Source organism: Phalangium opilio, unplaced genomic scaffold (genome assembly GCF_054372755.1).
Source record: "Phalangium opilio isolate 3A_F unplaced genomic scaffold, DU_Popi_V2 ptg000063l_1, whole genome shotgun sequence".
Taxonomy (NCBI): Eukaryota; Metazoa; Arthropoda; class Arachnida; order Opiliones; family Phalangiidae; genus Phalangium; species Phalangium opilio.
Genome location: NW_028324180.1, coordinates 4,192,875 through 4,212,661, shown reverse-complemented (window position 1 = coordinate 4,212,661; position 19,787 = coordinate 4,192,875). Strand labels below are relative to the sequence as shown.

General features: G+C 37.9%; 1 long non-coding RNA gene and 1 pseudogene across 1 annotated transcript; one reads left to right on the top strand and one right to left on the bottom strand.

Annotated features, from left to right (window-relative positions):
* On the bottom strand, positions 1 to 2,280 carry LOC149662774 (large subunit ribosomal RNA; annotated as a pseudogene).
* A 9,741-nt stretch (positions 2,281 to 12,021) lies between these two features.
* LOC149662773 (uncharacterized) lies at positions 12,022 to 12,615 on the top strand. Its single transcript, XR_016368624.1, has 3 exons — positions 12,022 to 12,191; positions 12,326 to 12,391; positions 12,478 to 12,615. It is a non-coding gene; the product is annotated as an uncharacterized LOC149662773 (long non-coding RNA).
* The last annotated feature ends 7,172 nt before the right edge of the window (positions 12,616 to 19,787 follow it).

The window sequence follows — 19,787 nt, the reverse complement described above, 5'->3', positions numbered from 1 at the left end:
ACAGGGACAATACACGGGTTGCCAAATTGAGAGGTCATTACGGATTTTTAGTAGAAATAGTGGAAAAATTATTGGCACAACTATTGGCACGTAAATGTCTCGACGCCTAAATGTCGCGGAGCCTAATTGCTCCACCGGTTACTTGGACGCACCTGATTCTCCTGGAAGAAAATCGTAGGATGGACGCGACGGATATGGACCTTTTTAAGAGAGTCATAGTTATTCAAGCCGTTTACCCGCGCTTGGTTGAATTTCTTCATTTTGACATTCAGAGCACTGTTCAGAAATCACATTGCGTCAACACCGACGCAAAGCAATGCTTTGTTTTAATTAGACAGTCGGATTCTCCTGGTCCGTGCCAGTTCTGAGTTGGCTGTTAGTTGCCGACCGAAGCGGTCGCGCCAGGCACGAGACCCAGCACGCCGTGCAGCTGAAATATTCCACGGGAAGGCCCCGACGCTGGTCCGGGCTCAACCAAACCGTTGCCGGTCGGTCTCGCCCAGTCCCGGTGCAGTGCCAGACCCGCTTCGGACCTCAACCTGATCGGCCCAGCCCTCAGAGCCAATCCTTGTCCCGAAGTTACGGATCGGTTTTGCCGACTTCCCTTACCTACATTTTTCTATCGACTAGAGGCTGTTCACCTAGGAGACCTGTTGCGGATATGAGTACGGTCCGGCACGAAAATCACTACCTCTCACTCGGATTTTCAAGGGCCGACGGCAGCGCTCCGGACACCGCAAGAGGCGCGGTGCTTTACGGAAACACCATCCCTATCTCCGGGCGAGCCGATTCCAGGGAGTCGAAACCTTACAAAGAAAAGACAACCCTTCCCGGGACTCCCATCGAAGTCTCCGAGCTCGTTTGCGTAACCGAAATTTACTGTACCCCCGAAGGGGACGATCTCCGTGTCCGGGTTCGGGAATATTAACCCGATTCCCTTTCGGCCACAAGCGGGACTTGCGAATGAGAGGTTCTGCCTCGGAACGGATTACTCCTATCCCTTAAAACCGACTGACCCATGTTCAACTGCTGTTCACATGGAACCCTTCTCCACCTCAGTCCTCAAGGCTCGCACTTGAGTATTTACTACTTCCACCAAGATCTGCAACAGAGGCGGCTCCAGGCGAGCTTACGCTCGGCACCTTCGACGCGCGCCTCTGCGCCCCTCCTACTCACCGCGGCTTAAGACACCATGGTTTATTCGGCCGCGGCGGCCGGGTATGGGGTCGACTCTGGAGCGCCATCCATTTTCAGGGCTAGTTGCAAGTAAGTTGTTACACACTCCTTAGCGGATTCCGACTTCCATGGCCACCGTCCTGCTGTCTCTAGCAACCAACACCTTTCATGGGATCTCATGAGCGTCTCGTATCGGCGTTTGGTTCATCCCACAGCGCCAGTACTGCTTACCAATACTTGGCACTCGCATCGAAGTTGCCGTCCAGGCTTCAGTCAAGCAAACCCGACTTCTAACCCAATTAAAATTTGAGAATAGGTTGAGGTCTTTTCGACCCCAAGGCCTCTAATCATTCGTTTTACCGGATGAGACTGCATTCTCCGAGTGCCAGCTATCCTGAGTGAAACTTCGGAGGGAACCAGCTACTAGATGGTTCGATTAGTCTTTCGCCCCTATACCCAGGACGATCGATTTGAACGTCAGAATCGCTGCGGTCCTCCACCAGAGTTTCCTCTGGCTTCGTCCTGCCGAGGCATAGTTCACCATCTTTCGAGTCCCAACGTGTACGCTTTTGCTCCGCCCCATCGACGAGGCGATCGCGACGGGCCCTTGGTACGCCCAAGAACGCGAGGCTCGCGGGATCCCAAGGCAACCGGCCGACCCGGTCTTCACTTTCAATTCGCCTTTGGGCCTATTCAAGACCCAATGATTCGCGCACATGTTAGACTCCTTGGTCCGTGTTTCAAGACGGGTCGGGTGGGTTACCGACCTACTCGCTGCTGACCACCCGAGCATTGACGAGTGGGAACGGAAACTGTTGTATTTTTTTGTTCTTTACTGGAATAATCGGACAGCGATAAACTTAACTATAGTTTATTTACATTTAACACAAAGGCGGTCTAGCAGACCTTACACGTACAACGGCTAAAATAGAACTCCCCGTAACGAGGATCGTCTGGAGCTTATATACAATCTTATAGCTAGTTCAATTCAGTTCAGTTCCTTTTAATACTAACACATCCTTAACCTAATTTATAATTTTCACTATGGTTATTATAATTCACAGGAAGTTAAACTATTAATTATTTACAATCATTATAAATTTAGTTTTTCTATTTTTTTGATTATCCGACCGCTTCTTGTCTTCGTTAACGTAGTTTTGTTGCTTCGCTGTAATCCAGGGTCTGGTTGCGTTATATTTCGTTCTGTATTTGTATCTTCTTGCGAAACAGCGATATTTGTTGTTGATGTATCAGATTCCCCCGTGTGTGTTGATACAGGTGGCTGGCTGGAAATCGAACTTCTAGGTGAGACGGGATTTGAAGTTACTATTTCCTTGGAGGAAGAAAAGATCCATCGCAACAACCTTCCAAGGTCTGTCTGGAAAGTCAGTCGGACAAAGAGGCTCATGATGATTGTTTGCTTCATTGATACAGTTTGGACAGGTCTTTACTTTCTCCTCGATTTGTTTTGACATGCCAGGCCACCAAACGGATGATTTGGCTCTCTCTGTACATTTGCTGATGCCTTGATGTCCGTGATGAATTCGATCAAGAATATCTCTTTGTAATGTGTCTGGAATAATGATTCTAGATCCTTTCATGAAGAGGCCTTGCTGTAACGTTATCTCTTCTCGGAATGGATAATACATCACCACGTTCTGCGGGATTTTGTTCTTTTGCGGCCACCCATCGGTTGTGTACTGGGAAAGTTGCTTGCAAGTGGTATCCTGTTTTTGTTTCTCCCAAATCTCGGCCAATCTTACATCAGATGCGGGTATGCCCGACGTCACTAGTTGGAAATGGGCAGCAACGTCGTCTTCTAGCTCGTATTCACCCACTTCTTGTAATAGACCTCTTGACAATGTATCGGCAACTAGTAGTTCTTTTCCCGGCACGTATTGAACGTCATAGTTGTATCGCATCATTCTTATTCGAAAACGTTGTAGGCGAGGAGACAAATCATCTAACAATTTCGTCTGCATTATCGAAACCAGCGGTTTATGATCGGTTTGTATAAGGACTCGGATTCCCAGGACGTAGTCTTTAAAACGGTCGCAAGTCCACGTCATAGCTAACGCTTCTTTTTCGATTTGTGCGTATTTTTGTTCTGCTGGGCTGAGTGTTTTGGATGCGTACGCGACTGCCCGAAGTTCCTTGTTGGATTGCTCCTGTCTGATGACTGCACCGATTCCAAATGACGAAGCGTCTGCGGATATTACTGTTCTCTTGGATGGGTCAAACATGGCCAAAACTGGTCTGGTTGAATGGATACGTTTGATTTCCTTAAAAGCTCCCTCTTGTGGATCCAACCATAACCATTTATTTTTCGTGCTAAGAAGAGCATTTAATGGTTGTATTACATCAGCCATCTTCGGAACGAATTTTGCCAAGTAGTTAGCCATCCCTAAGAATCTTCTTAGCTCAGTCACGTCGTGCGGCACCCTCATGTGTACGATCGCCTTGATTTTATCTTCATCGGGACTAAGTCCATGCTCGTCTATCGTGTGTCCAACGAATTTCTCTCGTGATACTGCGAATTTAAACTTGACTGGATTCAACGTTATACTGGCCTCTTCCAAACGACGTAGAACCGCCCTGAGGTTGACATCATGTTCCTGTTTGGTTGAGCCGTGGATTAAGATATCGTCCTGCAGGTTAACTTGGCCAGGCGTTCCTTCGAGAATTGTATTTATTTGTCTTTGAAAATGTTCGGAGGCCGAATTTAATCCAAACGGTAGTCGATTGAAGTAGTACCGTCCAAACGGGGTAATGAATGTTGTGAGAAGAGCGGATTCTTTCTCCAGGGGTATTTGCCAGTACCCACTGTTGGCATCAAGCTTTGAAAATACCGTCGCGCCAGCTAGCTGTCCCAAAAGGTGATCGACGGCCGGCAACTGGAAACGTTCTCGACGGACATACTTGTTCAGGTTTGTAAAGTCGACGCAAATACGAAGATCTGGAGGCGTCTTCTGATTCCCATTTTCTGATTTCTTGAGTACTATAACCATGGGAGCGCACCATTCTGTCGGTGCCTCTACTTGTGTGATTACGCCTTTCGAAACCATTTGATCAAGTTCCTTCTTAGTGGCTTCCATTAGAGCTATAGGGACTCTACGCGGAGTTGACAACGCAAAGGATCGAGCATCGGGTTCCAACCGGATCTTGTATGGATTTTTCATTTTTCCAAGTCCATTGAATAAGGAGGGAAATTCTTTGATAGGGTATACTGGCGAATCTTGTACTGAATCTTGCGTCTCGATTGCAGCTATTTTCTTGACAATTCGAAGATCTTCACTCGCTGATAATCCCAAGAGGGGTACTTGTAAATCATGAATGACGTAAATATAATCCTCTATGTCAGTACTCTTATGACGCAGGTTGACTCTAAGTCTTCCTTCTGTATTAAATTTCGTTCTTCCAGGACCATATAGTCTTTTGTCTGATGGACTTAGTTGGACGTGACTCAGTGATGACTTGTATAACGATGGAGGAATGGCATTCACATCTGCTCCCGTGTCGACCTTGAATTGGATACTGATTTTGTTTACTTCAACATCCACGGTCCATTTTCTAGTTAGAGTGTTTTCAAGAACATCCACGTGGGCTGTACTGGTAGAGATTGTACTTCTATCAGCGCTGGATTCTTGAAACAACTGAGTAAGTCCTTAGTCATCAGTTTCCTGGTCTTGGTGGTTTTGGGTTTATATTGATCCCAAAAAGACTGGCTCTATATCTACTTCATGGATCTGTTGATTACGACACATTTTGGAGTAGTGTCCTGTTCTCTCGCATCCATAGCATTTGGCATTTTTGGCTGGACAACTATTTCGGTCATGTGTTTGCGAGGCGCCACAGCGGCCGCATCCCTTGCTGAATTTGTTTCCGCTATTAGAAGTTAGAGTTTTAGTATTGTTTCTCACCGGTGGAATGTTCTTGACTGGTTTAGGTTTTGACTGACGATGTTGAGGTCTTGGTTTGGCCTTCTGATAGCTTTGGCTTTGTATGCGATTAACATTTTTAGATTGTGTTAAACCTTGTAGATCCATTTGTTCTCTCTGTCTAACTTCTAAACTTCGCACTCTCTGAACTGTTTGCTCGAGGGTTAAGTTTTCGTCATCCTGTAGTCTTTCTGATGGAGCCTTGTGACGGATGCCAACGACTATCCGATCCCGTAACAACTCATCCTTGAGATTGCCATAGTTGCAATGTTCCGCCAAGGAATAGACTGCCGTGATAAATTCGTCTGCTGATTCTCCTTCTCGTTGGTATCGAGTGTTGAATTTGGCACGATCGTAAATTACGTTGCGGCGAATGATGAAATGGCTTTCAAATTTGTCGAGTACTGCTTTGAAATCTTTTGTCGTTGCCGCGGATAGTCCAAATGAATCAAATATATCGTCTGCCTTGTCACCCATTAAATTCTACAGGGCCGGTAGGCCCTTGTAGATATGACTTGATACTCTTTTGTAACGTTAAAGCAAAATTCACATGCTTTTACCAATTTTCCTATGGAGATTAACATGGGGTTTTTCGTGATATTTAACCACCTCTAACTGAAAAACTAGAGCGAAGCTACTCTTCGGAATACTCTTAATTTAACAATTAAGTATTCAGGGTGTGCGATCGGCTAGTCTAATCAGAAACAATTAAGTCTAAGTATGTTAATTTTACTTAATTACGGAAGTACGGCTCTTGAGTTAAACGTCAGGTTAACCTGTTAGCGCGCTAATACCCATTTCTTCAATTTTCAAACAGATTGAGAACAAGGGAGGGCCTAGCTTTATGCCTGATAACAAGTTAAGTTGACGTTTTCAGTTTGGTTCATTCTGTGGAAGTTGAACCATGGAGCCTGTATCTTATGAAGATACAGCCTCCATGGTTGAACTTGTTTTTGAACAGTCGACGCTTGTTTAGTATTTTAGCGCCTTAAAATGTTTATTTCATTTTATAAATTTTCTGTTACACCCTTGCTAAGAAACACTTTGCTATTAGGTCGAAATTTTGTTGAAAAAAGCAATCCAGTTATAAAACTAAAGGTAATTGATTTCATTATATTATTTGATATTGGTTTTTGGAAGACCAAGGCTTAGATTTCGTACGTAGTTTTTCTCGACTCTCGGGAGACGGCGGGAACCCCCAGCTCCAGAGCGTCCAGTGTATAGTTTGCCTTACGCTCTCATTTCTTCAACTGAAGGTTCACAGTTTAGGTTAATGTTAAAAATAGTGATACTTGTTGATCTTTAGGATAGCGAAGCGAAGGTATGTTTTAGAAAAAGAAAAGCTACTTGAAGAACTTATCTTTAAATTATTTTAAAAGTATTTAAAAATTTCAGAAGCTCCGCAGCCGTTGCAATAACTGTTTCATAATGGTATTCAGGATAGTGTTGCTATGTGTTTGCGAGTAATAAAAAGTAAAGCCTACCCATGGAATAGAGAAGGGTCGATACCTATACTTGACTAAACTGATATATTGGAATTGGTTTAAACTGGTATTGGCCCATCGGTACCGGTATTTGGCTAAACCAATATATTGGTATTGGTTTAAATTAAACTGACAGATTAAAGTTGAAACTACACTTATCTTTCACCCAGACTCCATTCTCCTACTTAATAATTACAATTATTTAAATTATCATTAGAAAGCATTTTTCCCAATATTGAAAAGGCGCAAAATTTAGAGGTTTGTGGTAATGAATGTTCCGCTCGGATCAAACGCTCTACTAAGGTTTGCATTTAAGTAGAATTTCTTGTTCAACTTATGTAATAAACTAAATTAACTCTAGTAAGAGAGCTTAATAACTATAATTAACGTCAAATTAATCCAAAATAATAGTTTTTTGGTGACCCTTGACAACAATGACGGAAATATCATTATGAAATTTAAACACCCACTAAAACATTTCCAAATCTCATACCAGGATACAATTAAATTTAATATTTTATTGCAACTCGTATTATAAAGTAAATCAACACTAGATAAACCGTTAAAATAAACTTTATGAAGTATAGTTAGGGTAAAATTAACTTTGGGAAAGGTGTAATATTATATTGGAACTAAATAAAGATAAATATCAATATTTTTTGAAAAGGGTTATAAATTATAATATTGTTTGGGACTTTTTCCCCTATTTTCCATATCCCTCACTTATCCGCGTTTTCCAGGTTCCGTACGAACCCTGTAACAATTCCAAATTAAAAATGATTACATATTAGCAAATTTTCGAGATTATTTACGCTCACTGCTCAACTTATCTTTTTTACCCCGAAATGAATGAAAGTCAAGGAACTATTTAGACCATCATTCGTTCCGTTGATTACGGAAGCCTCTAGTGTTTCAGATTATTTTGTTATTGTATTTATTACAAACTTTTCATTTCCTCTATGACCTGGGATTGTGACAATGCAGTAGGGGTTTTTGTATTCTTTCCTAGGATGAGCCAATAAAGGCTCGGAGATTTTGTCTCGAGAGAGAGAGGGGATTTTGACCGTGCCAGGCTCCTTATCTTGGGGGTACTTAGTACAAATATACTCAGGCTTATACCCCTGTGAAAACCTGCCGCACAGGAACTCAGTTTGCTTCTGAAAAAAACCTGCATTGGCTAGGTGTAATGTTATCCAAGAAAAACAAAATTCCTCCTTCCCTATCAAACACTAATAGCGTTCTCCAAGTTTGTAAGACCAAACGATACACAGCAATCCTTAAGTCTTCAGAATATGATTAAATTTCAATACCAATAGTGTCACACGGTACCATCAAGTCTGATTGTCCGTCACCGATCAGACTTCACTTCTGGCAACAATATCTAAGGGATTCATTCCGTTGGAACCCTACTTCCTTTGTGATTGATAACACCTCTACCAGCCAATGTAACATAATCTAGGAAACCTTTACCTTTGGTGATAGGTTTTTAGCTTTGCATACTTATTGCTTACTATCTACAAGCTGAATCATAAGGTAAAATTGACTTCAAACATTAGCAGAAATCTCTTTTTTGTTTCTTCTATGAAAGATATATGTTTATCACTTTTCCCGTGAGAAGTCGCTTGAAACCGGACAAAGTTGTTATATCGCCACTGTTAAAACCATTAAGTGCTTTTTTTCCTAATTTCTAATTCAAGAAAAGCAATAAAATATATCGGTTGCCTATTTTTTACCCTTAAATGTTGCTTTAAACACCAAACTCAAACTTTCATTAGTGAATAAACAAAATCTTCAGATGTAACGGTGTTTCGCGGTTTATTTCACTACGTTCATCTAAACCTACCAACAAAAGTGGTTAAATGACAGGTCGGCCGTACCATAAACAGAATAATGATGCCGTAGTAAACCGGTGCATTCGTGAACTGATGATTGCTGAACGCAGTAACGCACTCATTTCTCTTTTAGGACACGAAAAAACAAATAAGTGATTTTAATACGGAGCTTCTAATTTTATTTCCTTCCCATTTTAAATTCAAAATTTAGTAAAAAATTATATAATTATATGCAGAGAATATCTTATTTTACACTCTCTACGCGACACATAGTTTATATCTTACAATAAATAGTTTAAATCTTTTAAAACGTTTTCTTAACCATATAGTAGATATTAAGCCTTGGCTAATGACCGCTGCTTACTTTGGCAATATTACAGAATAGCTCCTGGTAGCGGATCTCTTTTGGTTTTATGTTTATTATATGTAATATTGGATGAAAAAAAATTATGGCACAAAATTTTTCGGCGCTAATGATTATTTAAAAAGTTACAAGCGTTTAATTCTTTGGCGTGCGCAAAGGCTTAGGAATCCATGTCATTAGCTAAAAAAGCAATTATAAGTGGATAAAGGACCATACTTAAGATCTCTGCAGATGAAAATAACCAAACCAAACCTAGCATAACAAAACTAAACCTAACCAAACCTAAAATAACCAAACCAAACCTAATATATAAATTTTGGAAAAGGTGGCAGCTAATTAATAGGAGAATATTTTGGAAAAGGTGCCAGCTAATTAATAGGAAAGTATTTTGGGCATTTTATGAAACAAACTTTGCTTTATTCTACCGGTTTTCTAATCCTCGACTGAAAAATAAATGGTACTTGGTTTCAAAAACTGTTGTTACGCTTCACACTAAAATTATAACATTTAATTTGGCGCAAAAACCTAGGCTCCTTCCACACCAGAGTTCCCACGAAATCCCATTTCAAAATTCTTTATTTCCAAATTTAGTTTCAATATGGATAGATATTTTACGGTGACCGGTGCGAATTCCACAGTAAACGTAAATTTTAACCAGGGCGGTGCCCCTCCCAGTGAAACGGGCCGTGGGCGTGGGCCCAGCAGAGGGCGAGGGCCCGGAAGGGTTGAGTCGGGCGCGGGGGGCGCTGAAAATTGCGGCCGTAGTGGCGGCAGCGGCAAAAGACGCCGCTGCAATCACTGCCAACGCTACGGCCACCTAGCACGAGGTTGCTGGGGCCGACATGGTATAGTACTTCATTCATTGCTAAACGATATAAATTTTCAAATGCCCGTATTCTAAAATTTTATTATTAATAAAACAGGCCCACGAAGTCAACAAGCGCGCCCGCAAGGCGGGCGGAGGGCTCCCAGATACCCCCGCCGATGCAGGCCGAGGGGGAGGAGATGGAGGTCGGGGCGGAGGGGTCCCAGATACCCCTGCAGATGCAGGCCGAGGGGATGCAGCTGGAGGGGTCCCAGATACCCCTGCCGGTGCAGGCCGAGGGGATGCAGCTGGAGAGGGCGGAGGGGTCCCAGGTGGGGACGGAGTTTGAGGGGGCGGCGGGGTCGGAGGTGGTGGCCGGAGGTGGTGGCCGGTCCTCATGGCCGACAGCGGGACGCCGCTGAAGAGGAAGAGCAAATCCGAAAATTGGAGGAGGAGTTGGATTCGTAAGTTGCTTTACAGGTTCTACTAGAGGGATTCTATCAAACTTTTATGACTAGTATTGGCTGAGGACATTCAAAATTATTAAAGCATAGCGCGGCTCCAGTGGATCCCCTACAAGTTGACTTTCCTTACGAACTCCACTTTTGGCTTGGCAAAGCTAGAGGGATTTATACTTGCATGTATACCTCCATGTACAAGGTGAGGAAAGTCACCTTGTAGGGGATCCACTGGAGCCGCGCTATGCCTTAAATTAACCTAAAAATACTTAAAATTAAGTGTTGGGCACAAATAAATAATAAGGTCGGAGATAGATGACCAATAGACCATTCCTGTAATGCCATAGGAAAAGTAAACAGCACATGAGCCGGCCCGTCATATTACGCTAGTTCCCTCGCGCTAAGAAGCACTACAAGCGCCAGTATGAGTCGACTGGACTCCCGCGTGTAGCGAACGCGAGCACCATCTGGTGTTGCCTCTTGGCTCAAGGGAACTCTCCTAATATGGCGGCCCTTCCCCTGTGCGTTGGTTTCTCGGCGAGTATTTTAATGGAATGGTCTACATGGAAATTTTACCAAAAAACGTTTTGAGCTTATTTTATCAATACTTTTTCTACTGTATCAGAAGGAATTGAATCTGATTTTAAAAGACGAAAGCTTTCCATTAGTTGCCAAACCTTTAATTGATTTTATATCTTTAAAAGGGAGAATAAAATGGTCAGACAACCAAAAATTAATTCTTAAACTTAAAGAATCGACTTTCGAAACTTTTAAAAATAATAAAAAATAAATTGACAGTAGAATTAGGTGTAAATTTTATCAAAGATTTTGATGGTATTTTAAAAATATTAATTTTATAAAAAATGGTTCTATGACCAGTTCATACTCCCTTTAACAAGTTAGTCTTCTTAATTTTAAAACGTGTGCATAATTGTTTGATAATTTTGCTTTAGACTATACCAATATTTAATAATATATATTAATTTTACTGCAGTGTCAAAATCAACAAAGAATAATTTTTTTTTCAAAATTTATTTTTTTTCGTTTTAAATTATTTTATTTATATATTTTCAATAAAAGAACTATTGCAATACATAGAAATAATTCATTTATGGGTGAGGCTATTGCCACACATTTTGTGTGAGCGTCGCAATAGCACGGTGACTATTGCAACACAATTGTGTCAATAGTCACCATGCTATTGCCACGCTCACACAAAATGTGTAAGGGAGTGTGTGCGTGCCAATAGGCAAAGGACTATTGCCACACCCACACAAAATAATTAAGGGAGTGTGTCAATCCTAACACACACAAATTACAAGCGCGGAGACTATTAACACACACATTTGTACCTATGACAAGTTAATTAATTTTTTTCATTTAGATAAAGGTTAACGGGTTCTACTATCCAGTATAATTATTTCAGATGTCTGGGGTCACTATTTTCAAGGCTGATTCGGAAATCTCCAATAATTGTTTACTTTTTTTCGTCACTGATCCCATTAACAAGTAACCCCCCTCCCCCGGTCTTGAATTAATTTAAGTGCTTTTGTTAACAACGCGCTCCTAACAAGCAGGTAGCTCAACAATGTTACTCTGTATTATTACATTATAAAAGTATTAAAGAACTAAAACTCAACATTAAAGAATTGATAATTTTATAACAATGTTAATGAAAGATCTTGTCCCCTACTTTGGCTAGAATGGAATACTGACACTATTCACAACAATTTTGACGGATAAGCACACGCCGGTAGGATTGCACTTTACGTGACCCACCCAACTAACAATGGTTTCTAGTTAATTGGACCATGAGGAGTCCGAAAAAAATAGTTAAAAAATTATTTGGCCGCCGCAAGTTGGTCAAAAAAATTTTTGAAAATTTTAAAATCCATGCACTTACCGCCATTGAAGTCGCTATCCGCTTAACGCATTCTGCACTCAATCTTTAAAAATAAGCCGAGGAGGTCTGTGAAAAATTGCCGGACTCGCGCCGGAGTTTTATAGCTATGGATTTTTTTAAGCTTACGGAAACCTTTTATTTCTGATAAAAGGACGGAAATATAAATGCGAGAAAAACTGAAATGTTTTGGGAAAATCGTTGAATTTTTTGGGAATTCGATAATTGATAACGGTAAATTTTGGAAAAAGCCGTCAAATTATTCGGGGATTTTTTTTTTAATTCACTCAACATTATTTTGTAAAATGTGTCAAATCCTTGGGATATTTGTCAAATGTGAATGGGATTACAACTATATTTTGGAAAAGGCGCCAATTTATTTCAACAATATTTTGGAAAAGGCGACAACCCTATTGGTCAATTAACAATCCTTGGTAAATTTGATTTTTTTGTAAAAAAATTTGAAATAAAAGGCGTAGAGCTATTGCAACTATGTTTTAGAAAAGGTGTTAAATTATAGGGAAATTAGCAAATGTCAACGTCAATATTTCTGAAAAGGAGTCTAGTTATTTTTGCAACTATATTTTGGGAAAGGCAACAAATTATTGAGAAAGTACCAAATGTCAACATCAATATTTTGGAAAAGGCGACAAATTATTGAGAAAGTACCAAATGTCAACATCAATATTTTGGAAAAGGCGTCAATTTATTTCAACAATATTTCGGAAAAGGCGACAAATTATTGGGAAGTTAGCAAATGTCAACATCAATATATTGGAAAAGGCTTCAATTTATTTCAGCTATATTTTGGAAAAGGCGTTAATTTATTTCAACTATATTTTGGAAAAGGCGTTAATTTATTTCAACTATATTTTGGAAAAGGCGTCAATTTATTTCAACTATATTTTGGAAAAGGCGTCAATTTATTTCAACTATATTTTGGAAAAGGCGTCAATTTATTTCAACTATATTTTGGAAAAGGCGACAATTTATTTCAACTATATTTTGGAAAAGGCGTCAATTTATTTCAACTATATTTTGGAAAAGGCGTCAATTTATTTCAACTATATTTTGGAAAAGGCGACAATTTATTTCAACTATATTTTGGAAAAGGCGTCAATTTATTTCAACTATATTTTGGAAAAGGCGTCAATTTATTTCAACTATATTTTGGAAAAGGCGACAATTTATTTCAACTATATTTTGGAAAAGGCGACAATTTATTTCAACTATATTTTGGAAAAGGCGTCAATTTATTTCAACTATATTTTGGAAAAGGCGTCAATTTATTTCAACTATATTTTGGAAAAGGCGTCAATATATTTCAACTATATTTTGGAAAAGGCGTCAATTTATTTCAACTATATTTTGGAAAAGGCGTCAATTTATTTCAACTATATTTTGGAAAAGGCGTCAATTTATTTCAACTATATTTTGGAAAAGGCGTCAATTTATTTCAACTATATTTTGGAAAAGGCGTCAATTTATTTCAACTATATTTTGGAAAAGGCGTCAATTTATTTCAACTATATTTTGGAAAAGGCGTCAATTTATTTCAACTATATTTTGGAAAAGGCGTCAATTTATTTCAACTATATTTTGGAAAAGGCGTCAATTTACTTCAATTATATTTTGGAAAAGGCGCCAATTTATTTCAACTATATTTTGGAAAAGGCGACAAACTATTGGTCAATTAACAAACGTCAACATCAATATTTTGGAAGTCATTGCAACTATATTTTGGAAAAGGCGACAAACTATTGGTCAATTAACAAACGTCAACATCAATATTTTGGAAGTCATTGCAACTATATTTTGGAAAGAGTGCCTATTTTTCGGCAATTTGATAAATGTAAACACCTTTTCAAAAATATCGTCCTTTACATTTACCAAATTCAGAAATAATTTGATGCCTTTTCCAAAATATCGTCCTTCACATTTACCAAACTCAGGAATAATTTGACGCCTTTTCCAAAATTTTGTCCTTCACATTTATCAAATCCAGGGATAATTTGACGGCTTTTCCAAAATATCGTCCTTCACATTTATCAAATTCCCGAATAATGACACATATTCCAAAATATCGTCCTTCACATTTGTCAAATTCCCGAATAATATGACACCTTTTCCAAAATTTCGTCCTTGATTTTTATCAAATTCCCAAATAATTTGACACCTTTTTCAAAATATGGTCTTTCACATTTATCAAATTCAGGAATAATTTGACACCTTTTCCAAAATATTGTCCTTCACATTTATCAAATTCCCGAATAATATGACACCTTTTCCAAAATATCGTCCTTCACATTTGTCAAATTCCCGAATAATATGACACCTTTTCCAAAATATCGTCCTTCAGATTTATCAAATTCAGGAATAATTTGACACCTTTTCCAAAATATTGTCCTTCACATTTATCAAACTCCCCAATAATATGACACCTTTTCCAAAATATCGTCCTTCACATTTGTCAAATTCCCGAATAATATGACACCTTTTCCAAAATTTCGTCCTTGATTTTTATCAAATTCCCAAATAATTTGACACCTTTTTCAAAATATGGTCTTTCACATTTATCAAATTCAGGAATAATTTGACACCTTTTTCAAAATATGGTCTTTCACATTTATCAAATTCAGGAATAATTTGACACCTTTTCCAAAATATCGTCCTTCACATTTATCAAATTCAGGAATAATTTGACACCTTTTCCAAAATATTGTCCTTCACATTTATCAAATTCCCGAATAATATGACACCTTTTCCAAAATATCGTCCTTCACATTTATCAAATTCAGGAATAATTTGACACCTTTTCCAAAATATTGTCCTTCACATTTATCAAATTCCCGAATAATATGACACCTTTTCCAAAATATCGTCCTTCACATTTGTCAAATTACCGAATAATATGACACCTTTTCCAAAATATCGTCCTTCACATTTATCAAATTCAGGAATAATTTGACACCTTTTCCAAAATATTGTCCTTCACATTTATCAAATTCCCGAATAATATGACACCTTTTCCAAAATATCGTCCTTCACATTTATCAAATTCAGGAATAATTTGACACCTTTTCCAAAATATGGTCCTTCACATTTATCAAATTCCCCAATAATATGACACCTTTTCCAAAATATCGTCCTTCACATTTGTCAAATTCCCGAATAATATGACACCTTTTCCAAAATTTCGTCCTTGATTTTTATCAAATTCCCAAATAATTTGACACCTTTTTCAAAATATGGTCTTTCACATTTATCAAATTCAGGAATAATTTGACACCTTTTCCAAAATATTGTCCTTCACATTTATCAAATTCCCGAATAATATGACACCTTTTCCAAAATATCTTCCTTCGCATTTGTCAAATTCCCGAATAATATGACACCTTTTCCAAAATATCGTCCTTCAGATTTATCAAATTCAGGAATAATTTGACACCTTTTCCAAAATATTGTCCTTCACATTTATCAAATTCCCGAATAATATGACACCTTTTCCAAAATATCGTCCTTCACATTTGTCAAATTCCCGAATAATATGACACCTTTTCCAAAATATCGTCCTTTCAGATTTATCAAATTCAGATTAATTGGGCACCTTTTTCCATGATATTGTCCTTCACATTTATCAAATTCCCGAATAACTTGACACCTTTTCCAAAATATTGTCCTTCAGATTTATCAAATTCAAGAATAATTTGACGGCATTTACCAAAATTTGCCGTTATCAATTATCGAATTCCCCAAAAATTCAACGATTTTCCCAAAACATAGCAGTTTTTCTCGCATTATATTTCCGTCCTTTTATCAGAAATGAACAGTTTCAGTAAGGTTAAAAAATTCCATAGCTATATCTCCGGCGCGAGTACGTCAATTTTTCACAGGCCCCCCCGGCTTATTTTGCAAGATTGAGTGCAGAATGCGTTAAGCGGATAGCGGCTTCAATGAGGGTAAGTGAGTGGATTTTAAAATTTTCAAAAATTTTTTTGACCAACTTGCGGCGGCCAAATAATTTTTTAACTATTTTTTTCGGACTCCTCACAGTCTAATTAACTAGAAACCAATGTTAGTTGGGTGGGTCACGTAAAGTGCAATCCTACCCACACGCCAACGTCAAAAGTAGCAAAAATGTAACACTCTGTATCTATCACAATTTCCGAAGTGGTTTAACGTTGTTAATTCAACGCAAATGTAAAAATGCGTGTTAAACGTTTTTGATCAACACTGATGTGAGTCATGGATGTTTAAGCATTGCCGCCACGGTCCTTGATTTTTACAGACTCAAAACGGGTAGTAATGACATTTTTTACTTCAAACTATGGATGTTGAAAAAAAATCAGTCCGAATAAACCATTAATGCAGTGTTTATGACTAAGTACAAACTAAGAGCATAACACGAAGCAGACGATTCACCGAAGATGGTTTGGAATTTTTTTCTTTTTTTTGCTCCGTTTATTATGTCGAGCTAGGACCAAAGAAAAGGTCTACAGCTCCGAAACTTTGTGAAGATACATATGAACGCTATACATGATATAGGGGATTTAATACAAAAATAATAGAAATTTCGGATTAGAAAATAATACCGTTTTCCACATGCTCCTATGCAGTATTAAATTACATGTATTTAATGCAATTTGAAATTTACTTTCGTTTTCAATCCTAGATAATTACTCCATAGAAAAAACCATTGTAAATTTGTAACATGGCATACGTAAAATGTTCCTTAGACCTGGCATAGAGTATAAATACTAGCTTGGAGAAGTTCCAGCTAAAACTTTCCATCGAGCTTACAGGAGCAGGTTTCGTCGTTGACAGAGTTGGGCACTCCTCTTTAGATAGATTTTTTTCCTATCAAACTATCATAGATGGCGAAACTATCAATTCTTCTGGCTATATTTTAGAGTGGAACTCCTTCTTAGATAGATTTTTTTCCTCTCAAACTATCATAGATGGCGGAACTATCAACTCTTCTGACTATATTTTAGACTGACATTGCTGGTTAGATAGATATCTTTCCTCTCAAACTATCATAGATAGCGAAACTATCAACTCTTCTGACTATATTTTAGACTGACACTGCTGGTTAGATAGATATTTTTCCTCTCAAACTATCATATTTGGCGAAACTATCAATTCTTCTAGCTATATTTTAGACGGGCATTATTTGTTAGATAGATTTTTTCCCTCTCAACAAATCATAGATGGTGAAACTATCAAATCTTCCTTCAATATGTTAGATTGGCTCTCATTGTTAGATAGATTTTTTGCCTATCAAATCAAATTGAAATCTTTAGGAACGACTAAATTAATCGATTATTTAATTTCCGGACTTTAAATTTGATTGTTTTCGATCAAACTGATTTGGGCTCTACCTAATTTTACTCTGTTTAATCGATTCCTGATATTTCCTGATTTTGTAGAATTTCTAATATTTTCATATATTCATATAATTTCCATAATCTCATTTCTCAAGTTTGACTTTTAACTGTCTATAGTTCAAAAGCTACTATCCAAACTTTTTCAAATTATTCGCCCTTGATTTAATCTAAACCATCTACTATAAACGGTTAACTAATAATAATTAAAGGCAAAAATTGCAATTAAAACTGTGGGTAATAAAAATCAGAAAATCTACACTTTAATTTATCTACTTCTACGTTTGGATGATTTCGTGGAATCGTTCTCCCTCCTCGAGTAGTCGTTCACATCAGTGACAGCACGGAGCTTCTATATACAAGAAGCTCTGTCTTCACAGTTTGAACTGTTGAACCATCGTTTATTTTATTTTTATTTATTTGTTTGAGAGGGTTATAACGACCACCAAGTACAGAATCTTCTTATAGATTAAACCTACACTTGCTAACGTTCAAATATATTAAAAACTTCGATATCATTCAAAAAACGACTTATCTTTCCAGAAATTTTCATAACTATCAAAATTGCCTATCAAAGATTAGCACATAATTTTTTTAAAATGAAATCAGAAAACAGATGTCGCCAAATAAAATCACTCAAAGAATCAATTTATTTCTCAAGGAATAATGCCTATCATTTTTTATGATTTCTAAAAGATGGGGTTAGTAGCCAGATCACGTTGAGAATCGATATTTTTCTCTAGAAGATTTCAACGAATCAATGAATCATATCAACTTCGAGTGCACTTTCTAAGCTATCAAACTCAATCGATCATTATAATTCAAATTTTTCTCGAAAATAACTATCAAAATTGATACTTTGATAGGGGCAGATTTAGTTTTCTATCGTATCAAGTGGTAAAACTATCAAATGATATGATAGTGCCCATCTATGGTCGTTGAGCGCTTGATCGAGTTGCCTAAATAGGCCCAATGACTGCAAGAAATTAATTTTTGATCTACATGTGAACTAAACTGAACTAGATATGAAGTTCGTCCGATCACGTTCTGCTAGTTCAGACGGGTAAGACAAAGACATTCACTTTACTCGTGAAAGGTTATAGGTAAGCCTGATTACATTTTCAAGAGTTTAAGTTTTAATTTTTTTCAGTTGTGGAATTTGCTAAGCAGCGTTTCAGTTGGCTTGGGTTTGACGCTTTTCTAAAAGCGGACTAAGCTGTTTCTTAGCGTCTTTTTAAAGGTAAAGAATTTTTTCTTATTCATTGTCAGTGTTTTGTTTGAATTTGTGTTTTATATGAGAAACCTTTTTTCGTGGTTCAACAGAGAAACCTTTTTTCGTGGTTCAACAGAGAAACCTTTTTTCGTGGTTCAACAGAGAAACCTTTTTTCGTGGTTCAACAGAGAAACCTTTTTTCGTGGTTCAACAGAGAAACCTTTTTTCGTGGTTCAACAGAGAAACCTTTTTTCGTGGTTCAACAGAGAAACCTTTTTTCGTGGTTCAACAGAGAGGGAGTCCTTTCTTGCTTTAAAAGAAGCCTTTCTGGGTCTGAAAGAGAACTAAAATGGTTTGGCAACGTGCTAAGAAACAAAAAAATCGCTTAAAATATTTAAAGCGAATTGCGTTGAAAGATGAACCCGAATTCGACATTTCTTTTTTTTGAAATAGGCGCCCCTTCCAAAAAGTTTTGAAAAAATGTTCTTAGTCTGAGTCAGTTCAGTTCTTCCTACAAACAGGAAGTAGTTTCCCCGCATAGCCTAGTTCACAAATGGCCGGCCAAATCGTCATTTGGATAGCCTTTTCCCCATTTTCACCCCGTTTGTGGCCGCCATTTTTTTTAAGGGGAATAATTTTGAGAGTGGGTCCTTTTTCGTTGTCATTTTCATTTTTATGAGGATTTGAACATGGCTGGATTTTAAATATAATATAAAGTAGGATTCAAGCTTTAATATAAGCATAATTTCATAATTTTCCACCTTTTCATTGTCCCACAATCTATTTCTAAACTTGGCACTTTTTTTAAGGCGGTGAAATGAAGCTAAGCCTTAGCTTACCGTTTATTTTTGCCATTTAATTAAAAATAATTTTTTTTTGTTCCTCGTTTTAAGCCCCGTTACTTGTCCATCTCGTAGCGTCGTATTTTTAAAGTTTAGATCTTTAAATGAGTGCTTTGTTTGTTACTTGATTGTATAAAATTTCATTATTATAATTGCGTAAAACGTCCGTATTCGTAAGAATTCAATGTTTTTCGTTGAAAGAACGCGCCTTGCATTTGAATTTCGTTCCCTCGAAACTCCCCCTTTTAACGGACTGGAGAATTTTTCTTTATCGCCGTCTTTCGGTCGCTTCAGCCCCGAAAACAGCTGTAGTGTAGTGAGAAATGTTATTTACTAAAAATGTATGCGCTCAGCCGCTCAGTGTGTTGTTGTGTTTGCATTTTAAAGCTTC